This window comes from Mobula birostris, chromosome 10, assembly GCF_030028105.1.
Source record: "Mobula birostris isolate sMobBir1 chromosome 10, sMobBir1.hap1, whole genome shotgun sequence".
NCBI classification, from domain to species: domain Eukaryota; kingdom Metazoa; phylum Chordata; class Chondrichthyes; order Myliobatiformes; family Myliobatidae; genus Mobula; species Mobula birostris.
In genome coordinates, this window is record NC_092379.1 from 33,025,640 (window position 1) to 33,039,588 (window position 13,949).

General features: G+C 47.7%; 1 protein-coding gene across 6 annotated transcripts in view; it reads left to right on the top strand.

Moving 5' to 3' along the window:
- Window positions 1-2,782: 2,782 nt before the first annotated feature.
- The window catches only part of LOC140203944 (uncharacterized), a 290,949-nt gene continuing 279,782 nt past the window's right edge, over window positions 2,783-13,949 (top strand). For all 6 annotated transcript variants that reach the window (XM_072270124.1, XM_072270127.1, XM_072270130.1 and 3 more), the window contains exon 1: window positions 2,783-3,051. The gene's annotated coding sequence lies outside the window, so the exon portion shown is untranslated. The remainder of the gene's footprint in view (window positions 3,052-13,949) is intronic.

Sequence of the window (13,949 nt, forward strand, 5' to 3'; positions counted from 1 at the left end):
CACAGATGCTGCCTGAGCTCCTCCAGCATTTTGTTTGTTGTTCCAGATTCCAACATCTACGGTTTGTTGTGTTGCTGTATGTAGGTGTTGAGGAGGACACCAGACATCAGTAAGCAGATTATGATTAGAACAGCAAGATATCACCAGTGGGATGGGAGGAGTGGAAGAGACGAAGGAGGTGGACGTGTGAACAGCAGTTCCCTCTGAGCCACTGAAGGTGGGCAGGAAGGTGATCACAGGAGAGGGGTCCTCCCTATTGAGCAGTTTTGCGCCCCATATCTGGGAAGGGATATGCTGCCCTTAGAGCAGTTCCAGAGGAGGTTTACGAGAATGATATTGGGAATGAAAGGGTTAATGTGTGAGGAGCATTTGATAGCTCTGGGCCTGTACATGCTAGAATTTTAGAAGAATGAAACCATAAGACATAGGAGCAAAGTGAGGCCATTTGGCCCATCGAGTCTGCTGCACAAGAGAGCCCTCCATGCATGATGCAGGATCTCATTGGAGGGCTTAGGTAGAATGGGTATGGAGAAGATGTTTGCTAGAGTGAAGGAGACCAGGAGCAGAGGGCACAGCCTCAGAATGCCACTTCAGAAGAGAGATGAAAAGGAATTTCTTTAGGGTGGTGAATCTGTGGAATTCATGGCCACAAATGGAGGCCAAGTCATTAAAGGAGAGGTTGACAGTTTCTTGATCAGTGAGGATGTCAAAGTCTATGGGGAGCAGGCAGGAGAATGGGGTTGAGGGGGAAAATAAATCAGCCATGATCTAGTAGTGTAGCCAAATAGTCTAATTCTGCTCTTATGTCTAACGACCCTATGGTCTTCAGCCCAACTTATCCGTGCTGACCAAGATGTCTATCCAAGATAGTTCCACTTGCCCATGTTTAGATCATTTCCTATCCATAGAGGGATCCTTCATTGCTGTTTCTGTAGTGGGCAGTAAGTAATTCAGTTCCCTATCCATGTTCTTGTCCAAATGTCTTTCCAATGTACCTGTTTCAACACTCCCACTGCTAACATGTTCCATATCCCCACCACCCTCTGCATAAAGAAGTTACCCCTTTACATTTTCTCTCGCTTTCTTTATAACGTGTCCTCTAGTTTTTGATTTCCTTTGCCTGGAAAGAGGCGGTGTGCATTCACCCCGCCCATGCCCCTAATTTTATACACATCTAAAACATCACCTTTCAGTCTCCCGTGCCCAGCTGGCCAACCTCTATTCCTGGTAGCATTCTCATAAACTTTGTATTGAACCTCACTATCTCCCTCGGAATGATTTTGCACCTTATTGTATACCTGCGCTGCACCTTATCTGCAGCTGTTACACTTTTTTTCTGAAATTCAGTTCAATTCAAGTTTAATTGTCATTTAACCATACACGAATACTCATGAAGACAGCCAAATGAGACAATGTTACTATGGGGTCAAGGTCCAGTCCTTGCATATGCAGACACACATAGAATATTAGTAAAGATACAACCAAACAATTATCTATGTATATAGTCCAGTCCCCTCAGTCTATTTAGACCTCAGTCACCAAGCTGTGCTACGCTGCCCCCGGAAGAGCCCGCTGGCTCAGACGCCTCTCCTCCGGCAGCTGGAAAGCAAGTAACCCCACAGCTTGAGGCCCGAGTCCACTGAGGGTCGCCAAAGCAATCTGCAGTCGGCCACAGTAGAGCTTGTCTGGGAGGGAAGCTCCGACCCCATTCTGGGCATCGTTCTACACTGCTCCCGGTGAAGCGCAAAGGCTTTGCCCCCTCACTCTGCCCAGGCGACTCCGTGGCTTCAGGCCTAGTCCCCTCTATGACCTAGGGCTAGGACCCCTCCATCCGCCCCTACTCCCATCCAATAAATCAGTGAGCCGAACTTGCTGCGTTCCAGATTAATAATGTCCAAAGGGGTCTTGCAATCACAAGGAAAGTGACAAAGACAACCACTTCTATTTAACTGTAAGCCTGCTTCGACTCAGGCAGCAGAAAGTTGTACAGCTCCTTCATTATCTCTGCCAGAGAACAACTGGCTGATGGCGTAGACCTGCAATGCTTCTGAGTTGTTAACGTATAGCAAGATCTTACGATCATTAGATGTACGTTTAAGTCTAACAGAAGCACCTTTTGTTGACCCCAGTAAAGCCGCTGCTACCAGTCGTGCAGCCATCTTACTGGAAGATCTGCTGTTATTTTACCTTGTTCTTCCTCAATGCTCTATGTAATGATCTGATCTGTGTGAACAGTATGAAAGGCAACATTTTCACTCTGTCTTGGTGCATGTGACAATAATAAACCCATACCAATGCCAATAAAGATTGGTAAGGGGGTGAAGTTGGGAGAATGGGGTTAAAAAATCATCCATGATGGAATGGCAGAGCAGGCTCGATGGGCCAAATGGCTTAATTCTACTCCTACATCTTTGTGTGCTGTTCTACTGACCATCGTGGGCCAGCTATTGTTGATGCTGGAATGTGTGTCGACCCCCGTAGGCTGCCCAGCATATCCGTGGGTGTGTTAGTTGTGAATTCAAATGTTGCATTTCAAGGCCCATACGATATACAAGGTGATATGTCAATGCAATCTGAATAAGATCATCTGTTTATGTTAAGGGCACTACTCAATTTCAACTGGTCGTGTTGGTGATGAAAAGGTTAATGGCTGAGCTCTGTTTGAGTTGGTTTTCCGTAAGGTGGGGGCTAATTCTCAACTGCCCTTCCTATCCCTGGGGAGAAGGGAGGCGGTTGGAATGGTTAATTGCAGCAGGTCTAACTCGTGGCTTCCGAAGCAGCTGGACGATAACAGTCGATATTCTTGATGCTGTCTAAGTCTCCAGCCTGGATTGACATCTGATGCAGCCCCGCTCAGCTTGATGTCAGACAGACTCAAGCCAATAGCTGGAGGGGCCCACCTCCTGGGGCTGTGACCAGCGTCGCCTCTTCACTCACACAGGTTGGCTCTGCCTCCCTGCGCGCCTAGTACAGAGCGCAGGGTATTACACAGGACTGCCGCCTCAGACAGCTCTCTTCACTCGGGCTCCAGCAAAGGGTTAAGCAAAGAAGGTAAAGCAACACTTCTGTTTTCCAGTGCGTAACTATTAAGTATTTTATTTGCATGTGTTTTACAACTTAAAATAGGATTGACCCCAAGAGGGATAGACTTCCTGTGTTGTGAGTTTGAGAGTGGCATTGGTTTGTGTGTCTGATCTCAAACTTGTATCTGCTCCTTTATTTTAGCAAAGGTGGAAGTTTTAATAAAAGCAGATCTGTTTTCATTATTCTTCACTATTTCACTTTGAACTCCGATAAAGTCTGTTGTTCTTGTTCATTTCCCTTCAGTCTGCGGTTTCTCAGTCTCCGGATACTTGTTCTGTTTACAAGTCATATCACAGTTTGGGATTAGGACCTTGACATTTAACCCCTCCTAGGATGTGCATACGTGCAGGCATGAGGGAAATCCACAACAGGACCCAAGTCCCAGTGAGGGTCAGTGTGTCTGTGTGACACTCGTCCCCCAGTGAGGGTCAGTGTGTCTGTGTGGGTCTCGTCCCCCAGTGAGGGTCAGTGTGGGACTCGTCCCCCAGTGAGGGTCAGTGTGGCTGTGTGGAACATGTCCCCCAGTGAGGGTCAGTGTGTCTGTGTGGAACATGTTCCCCAGTGAGGGTCAGTGTGGGACTCGTCCCCCAGTGAGGGTCAGTGTGTCTGTGTGGGTCTCGTCCCCCAGTGAGGGTCAGTGTGTCCGTGTGGGTCTCGTCCCCCAGTGAGGGTCAGTGTGTCCGTGTGAGTCTCGTCCCCCAGTGAGGGTCAGTGTGTCCGTGTGAGTCTTGTCCCCCAGTGAGGGTCAGTGTGTCCGTGTGAGACTCGTCCCCCAGTGAGGGTCAGTGTGTCTGTGTGGGTCTCGTCTCCCAGTGAGGGTCAGTGTGTCTGTGTGGGTCTCGTCCCCCAGTGAGGGTCAGTGTGTCTGTGTGAGACTCGTCCCCCAGTGAGGGTCTGTGTGGGTCTCGTCTCCCAGTGAGGGTCAGTGTGTCTGTGTGGGTCTCATCCCCCAAGAGGGTCAGTGTGTCTGTGTGAGACTCGTCCCCCAGTGAGGGTCAGTGTGGCTGTGTGAGACTCGTCCCCCAGTGAGGGTCAGTGTGTCTGTGTGGGTCTCGTCCCCCAGTGAGGGTCAGTGTGTCTGTGTGGAACATGTTCCCCAGTGAGGGTCAGTATGTCTGTGTGGGTCTCATCCCCCAGTGAGGGTCAGTGTGTCTGTGTGGGACTCGTCCCCCAGTGAGGGTCAGTGTGTCTGTGTGAGACTCGTCCCCCAGTGAGGGTCAGTGTGCCTGTGTGGAACATGTTCCCCAGTGAGGGTCAGTATGTCTGTGTGGGACTCGTCCCCCAGTGAGGGTCAGTGTGTCTGTATGAGACTCGTCCCCCAGTGAGGGTCAGTGTGTCTGTGTGGAACATGTTCCCCAGTGAGGGTCAGTGTGTCTGTGTGGGACTCGTCCCCCAGTGAGGGTCAGTGTGTCTGTGTGAGTCTCGTCCCCCAGTGAGGGTCAGTGTGTCCGTGTGAGACTCGTCCCCCAGTGAGGGTCAGTGTGTCTGTGTGGGTCTCGTCCCCCAGTGAGGGTCAGTGTGTCTGTGTGAGTCTCGTCCCCCAGTGAGGGTCAGTGTGTCCGTGTGAGACTCGTCCCCCAGTGAGGGTCAGTGTGTCTGTGTGGGTCTCGTCCCCCAGTGAGGGTCAGTGTGTCTGTGTGGGTCTCGTCCCCCAGTGAGGGTCAGTGTGTCTGTGTGAGACTCGTCCCCCAGTGAGGGTCTGTGTGGGTCTCGTCTCCCAGTGAGGGTCAGTGTGTCTGTGTGGGTCTCATCCCCCAAGAGGGTCAGTGTGTCTGTGTGAGACTCGTCCCCCAGTGAGGGTCAGTGTGTCTGTGTGGGACTCGTCCCCCAGTGAGGGTCAGTGTGTCTGTGTGAGACTCGTCCCCCAGTGAGGGTCTGTGTGGGTCTCGTCTCCCAGTGAGGGTCAGTGTGTCTGTGTGGGTCTCATCCCCCAAGAGGGTCAGTGTGTCTGTGTGAGACTCGTCCCCCAGTGAGGGTCAGTGTGTCTGTGTGAGACTCGTCCCCCAGTGAGGGTCAGTGTGTCTGTGTGGAACATGTTCCCCAGTGAGGGTCAGTATGTCTGTGTGGGACTCGTCCCCCAGTGAGGGTCAGTGTGTCTGTATGAGACTCGTCCCCCAATGAGGGTCAGTGTGTCTGTGTGGAACATGTTCCCCAGTGAGGGTCAGTGTGTCTGTGTGGAACATGTTCCCCAGTGAGGGTCAGTGTGTCTGCGTGGGTCTCATCCCCCAGTGAGGGTCACTGTGTCTGCGTGGGACTCGTCCCCCAGTGAGGGTCACTGTGTCTGTGTGGGTCTCGTCCCCCAGTGAGGGTCAGTGTGTCTGTGTGGGTCTCATCCCCCAGTGAGGGTCAGTGTGTGAGCCAACGAGTCAGCACCACGCAAGTTAACTTGTGCATCTTTGGCCTGTGGGGGGAAACTGGAGCACCAGAGGAATTGCATGTGGTTACAGGCCGAACGTACAAATCCCTTACGGACAGTGACGGGAATTGAACCAAGTCGCTGACACTGTAATAGACTCACGCTAACCATTATCCTACCATGCTGTCTTGGCAATGTATGAGGAAATGGGATCACCCAGGGGAATCCCAGATGGTCCACAGGGAGAAATGCAAATTCCACACAGACAGTGCTGGAGATAGGGTTTGAGTCCAGATTGCTGGTTCCATGAGGCAGAGGTATTTGTTAGCCTTTTCAGAGTCCCAGAAGCAACATTAGATCTGCCTCTGTCTTTACAATCCATCTGAACACCTTTGTTAGTTGGAAAGCCTGGTTGAGATCAGTTGGAGTGCCTCTGATCTGACACTGCTGCAGATCCTCGAAGTGTTTTGTTGGCACCAAGTCTCATTTTCCCCGCCCGGTTCTCCACTCATGTCTGCTTCCATCTTCTCCCTCTCGTGCCTTCCCCATTCCGGGACTCAATGGGAAGTGGGCTGTTAAGTTTTACCTGTGTGAGTCGTGGTTGACCATGGATGCTGTGACCCAGCTGTCTATGTGATACATGGCCAGGACAGTACGATATGGAGAGCAAGCTGTTACCCATGTAGCATCCAAAGGAATGTCAGAGACTGATACAGTTTGCACCAGTGCCGTCACAACACCAGTCAGCATTGAACTCAACTTAGAACCCCAGCTCCGGATTTTTCCCTGGGGTTTACTCCCGAAGCCTTCCCTGTGAGTGGGAATAGCAGTAATGCAGTGGAGGTTTGAGATCAAAGTTTTCATTCACCTAGATGAGCTGTCAATCATGGTTGATGAGCTGTCAATCAAGGCTGATGTACTGACAATCATGGCTGAAGACCCCATGACTGGTTATAAGGCACCAACAACCCGGTCTGGACCCTCCTCCTGTCATAGGAACCATTCCACTGGGCTTTCTAGCAGAGCCACGCATGAAGGCCAGGAGCTGGACTCGGCTGAGATACCCAGCATTCAGAGCATTTAGTAGCTCGAACAAATCTGGTTGAATGGAAGGTGAGACCGTGCCCCCAACTTCTGGAGGAAATTAGTGGGTATGATCTGTGTATTTGAAGAACGTGCAAAGACATTCACACAATATTTAGAGTGGATGTGGAGCTTTAGAGAGAGTGTAGGAGAGATTTAGAATCAGATTATGATTACATAGCAACAAAAACTTTAACTTACTATAGAAAATCATATAAAAATAAATTAAATGAGTAGTGCAAAAACGAGAGGGAAAATGCGGAGGTAGTTTTCATGGGTTCATTCATTGTCCATTCAGAACAAATGGCGGAGAGGAAGAAGCTATTGCTGAAATGTTGAGTGTGCGTCTTTAGGCTCCGGTACCTATTACTTGATGAGACGAGGGCAAGTCCTGGGTGATGGGGGTCCTTAATAATTCACGCTGACTTTTTGATTCATCGCCTTTTGAAGGTGTCCTGGATGCTGGAGGCTAGTGCCCATGATGGAGCTGTCCGAGTTTACAACTTCCTGCAGTTTTTTCTCATTTACCAGGATGCTGCCTGGATAAAGAGCATGTTTTATGAGGAAAGGTTGAACAGGCTAAGCGGTTTCTCTTTTGAGTGAAGGAGAATGAGAGGTATCTTGATAGAGGTGTTCAGAGACAGTGGCTTTTTCCCAGGGTGGCAATGGCTAATATGAGAGGACATAATTTGAAGGTGATGGGATGAAATTATAGGGGGGGATGTCAGAGGTACTGTAGGTACTTTACACAGACAGTAATGGATGCATGGAATGCACTGCTGGGGGAGGTGGTGCATTAGGGAGATGTAAGAGACTCTTAGATAGGCCCATGGATGAAAGTAAAATGGAGGACTATGTAGGAGGGGAGGGTTAGTTTGATCTTGGAGTAGGTTAAAAGGTCAGCTCAACATCATGAAATGAAGATCTCGTACGTGTTGTAATGTTTTTAAAAGAGCAACTTGGAGGGGTTTACCTATTCAATTTATTACTGAGATACAGTGCGGAATCAGCCCTTTAAGCCATGCTGCCCGGCATTCTCCTGATCTAAACCTAGCCTAACCATGGGACAATTTACAATGACCAATTAACCCACCAACCGATACGTCTTTGGACTGTGGGAGGAGACCGGAGCTCCCGGAGGAAACCCATACAGTCACAGGGAGAACCTACAAGTTGTTCGGATAAACGATGAGGACAGCTCAAGGTGAAGATAAGCTGTTGGAAGCGGCAGAGATTTCAGTTCAGTGAAGACTGATGCATCAGTTGGAATTAGTCACTCCACCTCATCACGGAATGAAGATAACTAGTTTTAAGCTTACGGCTTACTTTGGACCTGAGAGCTGAAGATCTGTGAGGTGCTCTGTTAACACTGTGGACATTGGACTTCACTGGAACTGTGGTGGGGATAAACCTGATAAGATCATAAGACATAGGAGCAGAATTAGGCCATTTGGCCCATCGAGTCTGCTCTGCCATTCAATCATGGCTAATACTTTCTTTTTCTCTTCCTCAACCCCATTTCCCAGCCTTCTCCCTGTGACTTTGATGCCATGTCCAATCAAAAACCTATCAATCTCTGCCTTAAATACGTCCAACAACCTGGCCTCCACAGCTGCACGTGGTAACAAATTCCACAAATTCACCCCCCTCTGGCTATTCTGTCCATGCTCTCTTTTCACCACTGTCATCATAAAGAAGGTACAGGAGCTTCAGGACCCACACCACCAATTTCAGGAATAATTAATCCCCCTCATCCTTCAGGACCTTGAACCAGAATGGATAACATCACTGAACTTCAGTCATGCCAATACTGAACTGTTACCACAACCAGTGGACTCACATTCTTCTTATGACCAGTTTTTATAAGACCATAATACATTTGGCCCATTGAGTCTGCTCTACCATTCAATCATGGCTGATGTGTTTTTCCACCCTCAGCCCCACTCCGCAGCCTTCAACCTGTGACCTTGATGCCATGTCCAATCAAGAACCCATCAATCTCTGCCTTAAATACCTCCAGTGACCTGGTCTCCACAGACGAATGTGGTAACAAATTCCACAAATTCAAAAGGTTTCAAATATACATTTAATATCAGAGAAATGTATACAATAGACATCCTGAAATTCTTTTTCTTCTCAACCATCCACGAAAAACAGGAGTGCCCCCAAAGAATGAATGACAGTTAAATGTTAGAACCCCAAAGTCCCCCCAGCTCCCCTCCCTCCTGTGTGTAAGCGGCAGCGAGCAACGATCCCCCTCCCCCCATCAGCAAAAAAAAGCATCTGCACCCACCACCAAGCACTCAAGCGTGCAGAAAAGCACAGCAATGACACAGACTTGCAATACCCTAAAAGACTACTCGTTCACCTGGTATTCGACATACCACAAGCTCTCTCTCTCCCTAATAAGCAAGAAAGGGGTGTCTCCATTTCACCACCCTTTGGCTAAAGAAATTTCTCTGCATCTCTGTTTTGAAAGGGTGACCCTCTATCCTAAAACTGTGCCCTCTTGTCCTAGACTCCCTCACTATGGGAAACATTCTTTCCACATCTCCTCTGTCTAGGCCTTTCAACATTCGAAAGGTTTCAATGGGATTATCCCTCATCCTTCTGAATTCCAATGAGTACAGACCCAGAGCCATCAAACGTTCCTTATATGATAACCCTTTCATTCCTGGAATCATCCCTGTGAACTTCCTCTGGACCCTCTCCAATGCCAGCACATTTCTCCTAAGATGAGGAGCCCTCACAATACTCAAGGTGAGGCCTCACCAGTGCCTTATAAAGCTTCAGCATCACATCCTTGTTCTTGTATTCTAAATCTCTTGAAATGAATGCTAACATGGCATTTGCCTTCCTCACCACCAACTTAACCTTTAGGGAGTTAACCTTTAGGGTGTTCTGCACAGGCACCCCCAAGTCTCTTTGCATCTCAGATTTTTGGATTTTCTCCCCATTTAGAAAATAGTCCACATATTTATTTCTACTACCAAAGTGCATGACCATGCATTTTCCAGCATTATACTTCATTTGCCACTTTCTTGCCCATTCTCTGAAAAGACAGAAAGTAGTGTTGCTGTGGGACCACTGCACTATAAAGATCCTGCTGAAGTGATGCTTAGCCTTGCATCTGGGGCCCAATGTGTTTTAGACTTCATCAGACATCAGACAGGAACCTGAATGTGAAAAAGGATAGGCACCCCCTCTCCTGGATCCACTGTTGCATGTAGAATTATTTGCAGCTTCATACAAAATGCTGGAGGAACTCAACATCTATGGAAATGAATAAACAGTCGAAGTTTCAGGCCGAACCCCTTCACCAGCTCTCAGTCCGAAACATTGTCTGCTTATTCATTTTTGTAGATTCTGCCTGACCTGCTGAGTTCCTCCAGCATTTTGTGTATTGCTTTGGATTTCCAGCTTCTGCAGATTCTCTTTTGTTTGCATCTGGCTCTAATTAGAGACCCTGGCCTAGATTCCCTCACCAGAGGAGGTAGTCAGGAGCATGGGCGAAATGCCAAGCTGATCCATTGCAATTTGCCTATCGCCACAATAGGTCAACAGCAGATGCAATCTCAATGGTTCTTTACACAGTTTTAGACCACCTGGACAACACTAACACCCATGGCAGGACGCTGTTCATCGACTATAACTCAGCATTTAATACCATCATTCCCACAATCCTGATTGAGAAGTTGCAGAACCTGGGCTTCTGTACCTCCCTGTGCAATTGGATCCTCAACTTCCTAACCAGAAGACTACAATCTGCGGATTGGTGATAACATCTCCTCCTCACTGACAATCAACACTGGTTCACCTCAGGGGTGTGTGCTTAGCCCACTGCTCTACTCTCTCTATACCCATGACTGTGTGGCTAGGCACAGCTCAAATACCAGCTATAAATTTGCTGATGATACAACCATTGTTGGTAGAATCTCAGGTGGTGACGAGAGGGCGTACAGGAGTGAGATATGTCAACTAGCGGAGTGGTGCCGCAGCAACAACCTGGCACAACGTCAATAAGACGAAAGAGCTGATTGTGGATTTCAGGACGGGTAAGATGAAGGAACACATACCAATCCTCATAGAGGGATCAGAAGTGAAGAGAGTGAGCAGTTTCAAGTTCCTGGGTGTTAAGATCTCTGAGGGTCTAACCTGGTCTCAACATATTGATGCAGCTATAAAGAAGGCAAGACAGTGGCTATACTTCATTAGGAGCTTGAAGAGATTTGGCATGTCAACAAACACACTCAAAAAAACCTCTATAAGTGTACTGTGGAGAGCATTCTGACAGGCTGCATCACTGTCTGGTATGGGGCGACTATTGCACAGGACCAGAAGAAGCTGCAGAGGGTTGTAAATTTAGTCGGCTCCATCTTGGGCACTAGCCTACAAAGTACCCAGGACATCTTCAAGCATCGGTGTCTCAGAAAGGCAGCGTCCATTACTAAGGACCTCCAGCACCCAGGCCATGCCCTTTTCTCACTGTTACCATCAGGTGGGAGGTACAGAAGCCTGAAGGCACTCACTCAGCGATTCAGGAACAGCTTCTTCCCCTCTGCCATCCAATTCCTAAATGGACATTGAACCCGTGAACACTATTTCACTTTTTCACTATATATTATTTGCTTTTTGCAAGATTTTAATCTATTCAATATACATATACTGTAATTGATTTACTTATTATCATTATTTTTTCCCTTCTATATTTTGCATTGAACTGCTGCTGCTAAGTTAACAAATTTCATGACACATGCCCCTGATAATAAACCTGATTCTGATTCTGAAAGCACAACACATTGAACCTTGAAGTGGGTGGGCTACAGCCCCCGAAGACCATGAACATACACCCAGTACAAGAGGTACACAATAAAGTGGGCATTGAGTGCCTGTATCCAATAGTGTTGTGGAGGCAGTTTCACGAGAAGGACTGCAGTGATTCCAGAGGGAGCTCCTCTTCCCACTCCCCTCCCCACTTCTCAGGCTGGGGAGCAAAGGACAATGAATGATGGTCTTGCCAAGGGGATTGGGGCCAGAATCACTGCACAGCTTATTCCTGAAACATCGAGCACAAAGGACAGGATGCGCTGTGTCTGTGTCTGACAGAGGGCAGGATACACACCTTTCCTGCTTCCTGCGCTCCTCAGGAAGTGGCCGTGGAGTGTGGGCGGGGGTTCGTCGACCTTCTGCCTTACTTACTAACGAAAAGCCCCAGGAATGGGAGAATAATAGCTATAACCCTTAGAATCTGTTGGCTAATTGTCAGAACAGGAGACAGGCCCAACTTTATTTTCCTCAGGTTTTGTCTAAATTTACAACCCTTCATGAATAATTTAATCAGAACCCATTTCAGATAAACTGAACTCGGGGAAGCCACAGAGGGCTCCAAAACAGCAATCCATCTAGTCCACTCTGCCCTGATTATCCTCCGGCTGTCCAATTAGCCCTGTTTTTCTGCTCTATCTCCACAGACCCATTTATTTATTTCTCCTTTGAAGCGTCCATACAATTCCTCTTTAAATATTGCTCATGAATCTGCTTGCACCAGCACTTAGAACATAGAACATAGAAATCTGCAGCACATTACAGGCCCTCCGGTCCACAACGTTGTTCCGATCATGTAACCTACTCTAGAAACTGCCTAGAATTACCCTAGGGCATAGCCCTCTTTGATTCTAAGCTCCATGTACTATCTAAGTCTCTTTAAAAAGCCTATTGTATCTGCCTCCACCACCACCAGCAGTGCATTCCACGCACCCACCACTCTGTATGAAAATCTTACCTCTGACCTACTTTCAAGCATCTTAAAACTATGCCCTCTCATGCTAGCCATTTCAGCCCTGGGAAAAAGCCTCTGACTATCCACATGATCAATGCCTCTCATCATCTTGTACACCTCTATCAGGTCAGCTCTCATTCCCTGTCGCTCCAAGGAAAACAGGCCGAGTTCACGCAACCTATTCTCATAAGGTACGCTCTCTAAATCCAGGCAACATCCTTGTAAATCTCCTCTGCACTCTTTGTATAGAATTCACGTCCGTCCTTCCAACAGAAATTCCCTGATCTTGATATGTACCAGGCAAATCCCCCAGACATTCAATGACAGAGGAACCAATTCCATCAGGACACAACCCTCTCCACCACTGAGAACATCTTGAAAAGGCAGTGGCTCAAGAAGGAGGCATCTGTCATTAAGGACCCTCATAATCTGGGACATGCCCTCTTGCAATTCCTACCATCGGGAAGGAGGTACAGGAATCTGAAAACTCACACTCAGTGTTTTAGGATCAGCTTCTTCTCCTTTGCCATCAGATTTCTGAATGGTCCATGAACACTATCTCAATGTTCCTCTTTATCTGCCAATGTCTCATTTTTATATATTGCTGCTATAAAACAATTTTGTGGACGTGGAGAGAGAAACAGAATTGTTTCAGGTCTAAGACCATTTAGAGCTGAGTGGAGGCTCATTGACCTGATACAATAACTCCTCTGTTGCACAGTGAGATTCAGTGTGTAGTGCCTGTGTCACAGAGAGACCACTCTCTCTCATTGCACAGGTACCACTCTATCCGTGTAAGAGTGGCTGACCGGCCTGAGATAAAGAGTGGGAATAAAGGGCGCTTTCCTGGTTGACTGCCATTGACAAGTGGTGTTGGGATTGCTGCTTTTTACCTCAAGTGCTAATGATTTAGGTGATAGAATTGATGGCTTTGTGGCCAAGTTTGCGAACGATACAAAGATAAATGGAGGGTCTGGTAGTGTTGAAGTAGCAGGGAGCCTGCAGAAGGACTTGATAGATTAGGAGAATAGGTAAAGAAGTGGCAGATGGAAAATAGTGTAGGAAGTGCATCGTGATTGTGGACTTCAGAAAGGGTAGGACAAGGGACCACGACCAATCCTCATAGGCGGATCAGAAGTGAGCAATTTCAAGTTCCTGGGTGGTAATATCTCTAAGAATCTAACCTGGTCCCAACATATCGACGCAGCTATAAAGAAAGCAAGAATGCGGCTATATTTCATTAGGAGTTTGAGGAAATTTGGTTTGTCAACCAAAACACACAAAAACTTCTACAGGTGTACCACGGGGAGCATTCTGACAGGCTGTATGGGGGAGTGGGGGTGGGCTACTGCACAGGATCGAAAGAAGCTACTGGAAGTTGTAAAATTAATCAGTTCCATCATGGGTACCAGCCTCTTTAGCATCCATGATACCTTCAAGAAGAGGTGCCTCAGAAAAGACCCCTCATTACCCAGGACATGCCCTCTTCTCATTGTTACCATCAGGAAGGAGGTACAGAAGCCTGAAGACACTCACTCAATGATTCAGGAACAGCTTCTTCCCCTCTGCCATACGATTCCTAAATGGACATTGAACCCACGAACACTACTTCACTTTTTCTGTTTTTGTACTATTTTTAATTTATTT